We start from the raw sequence: 8,962 nt of genomic DNA, 5'->3' as shown, positions 1-8,962 counted from the left end.
CTTTCCTGTCTTTTCAGTGACCTTTTGCTTTCTTCATGGATGATGTCCTTGATGTCATTCCACAACTCGTCTGGTCTTTGGTCACTAGTGTTCAGTGCATCGAATCTATTCTTGAGATGGTCTCTAAATTTAGGTGGGATGTACTCAAGGTCATATTTTGGCTCTCGTGGACTTGCTCTGATATCAAGAAGATATCCACCCATTATTATTCCTAGAACCTATGAATCTTATACGGGGTGATTGTAAAGGTTTTGTGTCAACTTGGCTGAGCCATGATTCTTAGTGGTTTGGCAGTTATGATGTAGTTTGGCGCTCAAATGATGATGTGATCACTTCCATGATGAGATTCGATATAATGTGATCACCTTCATGATGGAATCTGCTGTGAGTAGCCAATCAGCTGAAAGGGAGTTTCCTTGGGCGGGGGGGGTGGGGGTGGCCTGCATCCAATATAAGTAGGCTCTCTGGCAAGGCTCAGAGGCTTTTGTTTGTGCTGAATTCTGCAACTGGCTCTGCAGTCTGACCTGTGGTTCTTGGGACTTGAGCTAGCAGCTTACCTTCTGTCTTGCCTGCCAAGCTTGAAATTTGATGATCTTAGCAGCCTGTGAGCAAGAGCCCTGCTCTCTGGCCTGCTGATCTTGGTTTCACCGGCCCCTGTGGCTACTGGAATCAGGAGAAGCCTCCAGCCTGACTCACAGACTGGGGACGTTCCAGCCTCTCCAACCACATGAGCCATTTCCTTGATATAAATATATATATATGTTTGTATGCTTTACTGGTTTTGCTTCTCTAGAGAACCCATCCTAAGACACATGGCAAAAGGGACTTTGCAAATGTGATTAAGTTAAGGATCTTGAGAAGGGGAGATTATCCTGGATTATCTGGGTGGGCCCTAAATCCAATCACAAGTATGCTTATAAGAGAGAGGCAGAGGGACATTTGATACACACAGAGAGGGAAGGCAATGGTAGAAGCAGAAATTGAAGTGGTACAGCTACAAGCCAAGAGATGCCAGCAGCCTCCAGAAGCTGGAAGAGGCAAGGAACAGATTCTCCCCCAGAGCCTGTGGAGGAGGCACAGCCCTGCTGACACCTTGATCTCAGACTTCTGGCCTCCAGAACTACCAGAAAATAAATTTCTCTTGTTTTAAGCCACCCAGTTTGTGGTACTTTGTGACAGCAACCACAGGAAACTAATACAGAGACATGACAAAAAAAAAAAAAAAAAATGCAATGTGTGATCCTGGACCAAAAAAATAAGGAGGTTAGTGGGATAATGGTGGCATTTGAATGATATTTGTAAATTAGATAATTATATTTTATCAATGTTACTTTCCCAATTTTACTAATTATACTATGGTTACATATTAACATTGGAAGAATCTGAGTGATATGTTTCCGGAAATTCTATGTACTATTTCATAACTTTTTTAAAGTCTGAAATGATTTCAAAACAAAGAGTTAAAAACTTTAAAACCACAGCTCATTTGAAACACATGTCATCAGACTGGATCACTCACTGAGCCTCCTTGTTATTGTCACCTGCTGACACCCTTTCCTCTTTTATCAAAGATGACTTCACTCATTCCAAGTCTTCGTCTCTCTATTCCCTGACTTAGTCACACCAGAGAAATTTTCCTCCACCAATCCTCAGTCATCTCTGAAATCTTGAATTAAAGAAATCACATTGTAACTATAGCTATCCTTTCAGCTCGCTTATCCAAAGATCCCACTCCAAAAATCCTTTGACTTCATTGAGACCAAGAAACCATTGATCTTACCATTTTTTTTCCAGTATCCATTACCTCTCTCCCCACCCCCACTTACGAGCTTCCTTCCTACCCAGCTTATATTTCATGTCCAACACTTTAAATACTCTCTAGCAAACACTCTTAAATTCTTTGACCATCTCTCCTTCTGTTCCACTCACCTGCAAAACTCAATCCTGCTTAGACCCAACTATCTACCCAAACAGCTGAGCATTGCTAGATAAAAATCATTCTTACGGTCCTATTTCAAAGTCATGAACATAAAGGGGCGCTAGCACTCAAGTTGGTTCGAACATTGCCAGACAACCATTCTTGATGTCCCTGGTGAGATCTCAATCCCACTGCTGAAGAAACCAAGGTTGGGTTGTATTTGGATCAGTTCTTTCTGAGACACTTCATTGCTGGCATTCGTAACAATTGTTGAGAAAGGGAGACTATGAAAGATTGACACAGGATGTCTTTGTGATTTATTTTTTGCTCCAGAAAATTATGTTGTATCATCATGATGCAAACAGAAAAAAATAAATTCTGAAATACTTGGGTCACACTTTTATCAACCAATTCTCTCTAGAAGCTCCTGTTGACATTGCCCTTCTCTAAGATCAAACCCCGAATTCAGAAAGGACCCCTGGAAAATGATAGGGTGTCCTTTATGCCAGTGTTGACCAAACTGTGTTTCAGAGACCAGTATTAGTCCTCAAACTTTGTTATTGGTCCACAATGAAGCACAGAAATTGAGAGTAGGTGCTTAAAAACATTTGAAGTAATTTGACATTGATGCACCATCCAAACAGGGGACAAGTGGACTCGTCTAGTTGTAAAAGGTATAGACAAGTTTGGATGTTGTCAAATTTGCATGGTGACCTGTATGGATGAGCTGCACACTAGTCACGAGTAGTGTAATTATGGTGGGGGTCCTCACGCCACCCCCAGGTTCAGTGATTACCTAGGAAGACTCACAGGACTCAGCGTATAGTTATACTCATGACTATGATTTGTTACAGAGAAAAGATACAAAGCTAAATCAGCAAAGGGAGAAGGTGTACAGGATGAAGTCTGAAGGAAACTAGGCACAAGCTTCCAAGAGTCCTCTCCCAATGGAGTCATGCAGGATGCTCTTAATTCCTGCAGCAGTGAATTGTGGCACACGTGTGAACTGTTGTTTACCAGGGAAGCTCATTAGAGGCTCAGTACCCAGGACTGTTTGGAGCGGAGGGTCACTACCTACCAAAAAAAAAAAATCAAAAATCCAGACTCCCAGAAGGAAAACAGGTGTTCAACACAAACCACATTGTTAGCAGTTGAGGCACTGCGAGCCACTCCTAAAATCCAAGTTCCCAGATGCTAGCTAAAGGCCAGCCTAGCATGTAGACCTGCTATGTTAACTCTTTTCTGCACAGTAATATTTTAAGATTTTTTTGTCAACTCTAAAGCACATACAAATCTGAGAAAACGTAAGCATTTCTTTTTATAACTTGCTATTTTATAATTTTAATTTTTAATAGTTATTTTTTTAATTTATGGCTTATACTACCAGCTAAAGTAGTGTGGTTTTTATTACTTGTTGTTCGCTTATCTATTTTTAGCTTTTTAAAGGATTTAATAATGTTTACAATTATGATAATAGACTTAAGATATTGTCAGTTCAGTTACTTCCCAGTCAAATATTCTATTGTTACTTTTATTTTTTAACTTGAAATAAATTCAAACTTTCAGTAAAGTTTCAAGAATAATATAAAAAAAAACTCCAATATACACTCCACCCAGATTCACTAATTTTAACATTTTGCCGTATTTGCTTTATAATTTTCTCTCTATTTTTTTTCTAAAACCATTTGAGACCAATGTCCCTTTACCCCTTAATATTTCTCTATGTATTTCCTAAGAACAAAATATTATTTTATATAATCACAGTACAATAATCAAGTTCAGAAAATTTAACATTGATACAATAATTTATTTAATATGTAATTCACATTCCAATTTTGTGCGTTGTCCCAATAATGTCCTTTATAGCAACTTTTTTTCTGGTCCAGGATTACATATTGCTTATTTTTTTCTTTAGTCTCCTTTATCTGCAACTGTTTCTCAGTCTTCCTGTCTTCATGATACTGTTGAAGAACACAAGGAGATACTTTATAGAACGCCCCCTCTCTTTGGGTTTGTCTGATGTTTCCTTATGACTGGATTCCTATCACACCGTTTTGGCAAGAACGCTAAATAGCTGGTGTTGTGTTCTTCTCAGAGGATCATATCCAGAAACACATGATCTCTCTTTGCCCTTTATTGATGATGTTAATTTTCAACACTTGGCTAAGGAATAGTCTTGCCTCTCCACTGGATCATTAACATTTTCCTTTTTGAAATTAATAAATTGTGGAGAAAGCTTTTGATACCATGTAACTATTCTATTCCTCATTAAACCTCACCATTATCCCAGGGCCTCCGGGAAACTTAATCAGCTATTTTGAAATCCACGAATGCTTTGTTGGCTTCTCTGTGAAGCTGAGCACGGAGAAGGGGGGTAGAATGTGCGCTTCCTGAAGACAGGCAGATTCCCACAAAGAATGGAGTATTTCTTTTTAACTGTAATTTACTAATAGTAAACTACAGTTTCACTAAACACACCTTTTCTGAATGCAACCATAGCAGTAAATCAAATGATAACAATGGAAGTGATGCTGAAGAAATGAAGACCAAAAGAGTTAATATTAGTTTTACTTGGAAGTAAGGCTCTTCATATATTGTTTGGTTTTGTAGCCATAATTCATGGTGAAGTGCTAAAACCATAGTGAGTTATTTTGGAACATGTACTGGCTACTGAAACAGCAAACCATCAAAATTCAAATAGCATTTACATTTAAGAAATAAGTCCATAGCAAAAGAATTCTTTTAAAGTATATTGAATTAATAAAAAGCTGACAGAAACAGATGTTCAATATTTCACTTATGAAGCACATTAGTGCTTTGAAGCACATCAGGTTATTAAGACTAAAAGCCATATACAATTGCCAAGATATTAATTAGTGAGAGAATGCATCAAAGATGTTTGCAAAAACACTGGGTGGATTCGTGACAAAAAACGTAGCTCAAGTTCTACTTTCCACTGACAATATAGCTCAGTGTATTCAGGAGCTGGCTAATGATGTGGAAGGCTAATTCACAGAACAAAGAAGTTAGTAACTATTCTTCATTGCAATTTGAGGCACAGATATTGTTTACATGGGCAATTACTTTACTATAAAATTAAAATTTTTATTTGAATATGATGGTGATAGAAAAGAATCAATTTTTAGCTTAATTACCAACAAACACAGCTAACTAGCACCGAACTGTGTAAACTATGAAAGAATACACTGTCAACAAACATGTTTGGAGTTTTAAATTTGTGTAGGAGAATAGATTCATAACACAGCTATAATAACCAGAAAAAAAGCATTCTGGAGCACTTACCCAGATTAAGTAGCTTATGTCAAAATGTAAGTCAATGTAATGCACTGCGTCCTTCATTGAGAAAGTCTTACTATAAAAAAAAAGTCAGATGATCTTAAGAGTATGTTTACTGACATAGCGAAGCTTGTGAATGATGTAAGAACTAATGCCTTGATGGCAATATATTATGTAATAATATAGAAGCTGATTAAACAACTATTATTATTTGCTGAGGTACATTGGTTACTGATGAGGGAGTTCTGGTGAGAATGTCTGAACTAAGGAACGAATTTTTAGTTGAAAAAGTTGGCTCCTACTTTTTAAAGCTGTGACTTGGACAACCATATTTACTTATTAATAACCCAGTAACACCCAGTGCCCTAGAGTCGATTCTGACTCATAGCAACCCTAAAGGATGGAATAGAACTGTCCCATAGAGTTTCCAAGCTACTTACTAATAGCCTCTGTATTTTTAGTGCTCTTAATACTTTCATGTAAGGAAGGAATACAACATGTTTTTCAATAGCAAGTAAGATCAAAGGGGAAAAAAAGTTATAATTTCTAAAGACAAAATTTCTATAGACTGTGTGGATCACAACCAAATTTACTTTTTCTGACACCAACTATGAGAATAATACCAAAAAACCAAACACTGCCATCAAGTCGATTCTGACTCATAGTAGAACTGCCCCATAGGGTTTCCAAAGCTGTAAATCTTTAAGGAAGCAGACTGCCACATCTTTCTCCCTCGGACCTGCTGGTTTCCAACTGCTGACCTTTCAGTTTGCAGCCCAGCGTTTTAACCACTGCACCACCAGGGCTCCATATGAGGATAATGATCAAAATGAATCAAAATCCCCACTTCTCTGCCACATCTGTCTGACAGCAGCCGCACATGCACCACGTCTTCCTCTGACCCTAACCACCCCGAGCTGGGTCAGACCTTACTGGTTGAAGGACACAGTCCTACAGACTGCCAAGTAGGCCTAAGACTTCAGATGCCAGCCACCAAGTTTGGGAGTCCCCAGGGCTTCTCTCACTTCTGATCTTCTGACTACAAATTTGGGGGTTCCCTCTCCCCCCTCAGGATACCAGCTGCAAGCTCAGGGACCCCCTAGCCTCCTCACTTCTGACCTGCTGACTCCCACTACACCTTCGGGTTCTGTAATCGGCTAGAGTGACTCACTGAACTCGCGGAAAGCCCTATACTTAAGATTACAGCTTTTTTATAAAGAGTACAAGGCAGGATCAGCATAAAGAAGAGACGTAGGGTGAGATCTGGAAGGGTTCCCAACACGAAGCTCCCATGTCCCAAAGAAGGTCTATCACCCTCCTGAAAGCAGATGTCTTTCACTCTTGAAGATGTCTTTTGCAGGAAGCTCTTGGAGACTCAGTATTCAGGACTCTTGTTAACAAGCAAGAAACAAGCTCATTCATCACATTAAAAACTTTAAATACTGGTATATATATAGTGTTTGTTCCGACCTGCCCCATAGGATTTCCAAGGAGTGGCCAGTAGATTCAACCTGCCAACCTTTTGGTTAGAAGCCAATCTCTGAACCATGATGCCACTAAGGTTCCTTGTATTTGTTTTTTATATGATTTTTCTAATGTTTTTCTTTATTTTAGCTTATAAAATTATTGGTCCATAACAGATTGGAAATAAACTGTCTTTCACAACCAAGAATTTGAGAGGCACTTGTGGTGCAAATGGTTTGTGTTCAAGTTCTAAAGGTTGGTGGTTTGAACCCACCCAGCAGCACCACAGAAGAAAGGCCTGGCAATCTGCTTCCATAAAGATTGTTATTCTGTGCTGTCATGTCGATTCCAACTCATAGCCACCCTATGTGACAGCAGAACTGCTCCATAGGGTTTCCTAGGATGTAATCTTTACGGGAGCAGACCATCAGGTCTTTGCTCCCGTGGAGCCTCTGGTGGGTTCAAACCCCCGCCCTAGGGAGCAGTTCTCTGTAACAAATGGAGTTGCCATGAGTCAGAATCAACTTGACAGCAAGCAAATTGAATTTTGGTTTTTGTTATCACCTTTGACATTACCTAGATAGCCACTAGATGGTGCCCAAGGATCTTCTCCCTGACTTTGCCTGTGTGACCATTGGACTGGCATGCTCCAGTTGAGAAGCAGTGAAATGAATTTGAAGCACTTCATATGATATAAATATCTCCATTGTAGACACAACTAACCTTATCATACCTTCCCTATTTGTCAGGTCCACAGAAAAAGCAATTCAGGCTCCCTTGTAGGGGACATTTGTAAATATTGAAGCTGATACATCCAAATGAAGATACGTATTTTGGTAGAGATCCCAAATGAACAGAAGCATATCTATACACAAAAACTATTGTTACCAAGAAGATTCTATTTGAGATCCCTTTGTCCAATTAATAATGATATATGTTGTTGTTTGGAAACCATGGTAGTGTAGTGGTTAAGTGCTACTGCTGCTAACCAAAAGGTCTGCAGTTCGAATCCACCAGGAGCTCCTTGCAAACTCTATGGGGCAGTTCTACTCTGTTCTATAGGGTTGCTATGAGTCGGAATCGACTCAGCAGTAGGTTTGAGGGTTTTTGTTTTTGTTTTTGTTTTTATGTTGTTATTTGCCATCAATTCCAACACCTAGAGACCCTATATGACCAGAACTGCCCAGTACGGTTTCCTAAGCTATAATCTTTACAAGAGCAGATCACCAGGGTTTTTCTCTCATGAAGAGGCTCATGGGTTCAAATCACTGACTTTTTGATTAACAGCCAAGCACTTAACCATTGTGCTACCAGGGCTCCTTTAACTACATATAGACCATGTTACAAAGAAAGTCTATAAAGCTTTCCAAAGTCCTCCAGAATCAGCAGAGGCAATGAAATGGCAGAATGGAATTCTGAAAAATAACTGGCTGAAATCAGTCCATAGACCAGACTCAAGCAGCCAGATGCCTTGTGACTCACATAAATGAAATCCACGGTCAACAGAAAAACTTTCTCCCCACACAGTATTAACAGACAACCCACGACACTTCCTGCCTCTCCCTCAAGAGCCTCTCACAGGATATTCATATAGTTGAAGATATTCTGGATGCTATGACAAAGCACAAATGAAATATATCAAGGCTTTCAATTTACAGGTATGAGAATCCAACCCTGATGAACACAGCCATCACCTACAACCTACTTTGAAGTTCACCAAAGATATTCATTCCTTCAACTCCACTGGAAGGGTGACAAAAACCTATCATGAACCTATCATAACTGTCAAGGCCTTTAGTTCTCAGTACATTCTCCCCTTGTAAAAAGACTTTTGCACCAGTGGAGCAGACAGCAACGAGAATGAGAACCTGTGTATGGCCAAATAGGACATCATCTCATGTGATGAACTGTCAAGGTTTCCAAATCTTGCTACTTGTAACCAGGAGTCTTTGATTTCCAGCTCATTCCTGCTCCATGGGTTTATTTTGGCCACTCTTGAAAGTTGCCAACATCTCCCACTACCTACCAAGTACTCAAAAATTATCTCCCTATCTAACTGTTTTGCTTTGGTCATGTGGCAACCAAGTTTGGAGGGTCAATGTGCCGGGAACCCCTTCAAGGAAAGAGTGCAGTGGAATGGCAGCCACTGCTAGTCGTCCCTGCATAGCAACAAGCAGTGACCCTAGTTATTGCCAATAATGTTCCCCCTTTGATTCTCTTTGGTACTGAGATTGTACAAAAAGAACACGTAGCCTTAGACTAGAGAGGAGATTGCCTATTAAA

Source organism: Elephas maximus, chromosome 2 (assembly GCF_024166365.1).
Source record: "Elephas maximus indicus isolate mEleMax1 chromosome 2, mEleMax1 primary haplotype, whole genome shotgun sequence".
In the NCBI taxonomy this organism is placed as follows: Eukaryota; Metazoa; Chordata; class Mammalia; order Proboscidea; family Elephantidae; genus Elephas; species Elephas maximus.
This window is presented reverse-complemented; position numbering follows the sequence as displayed.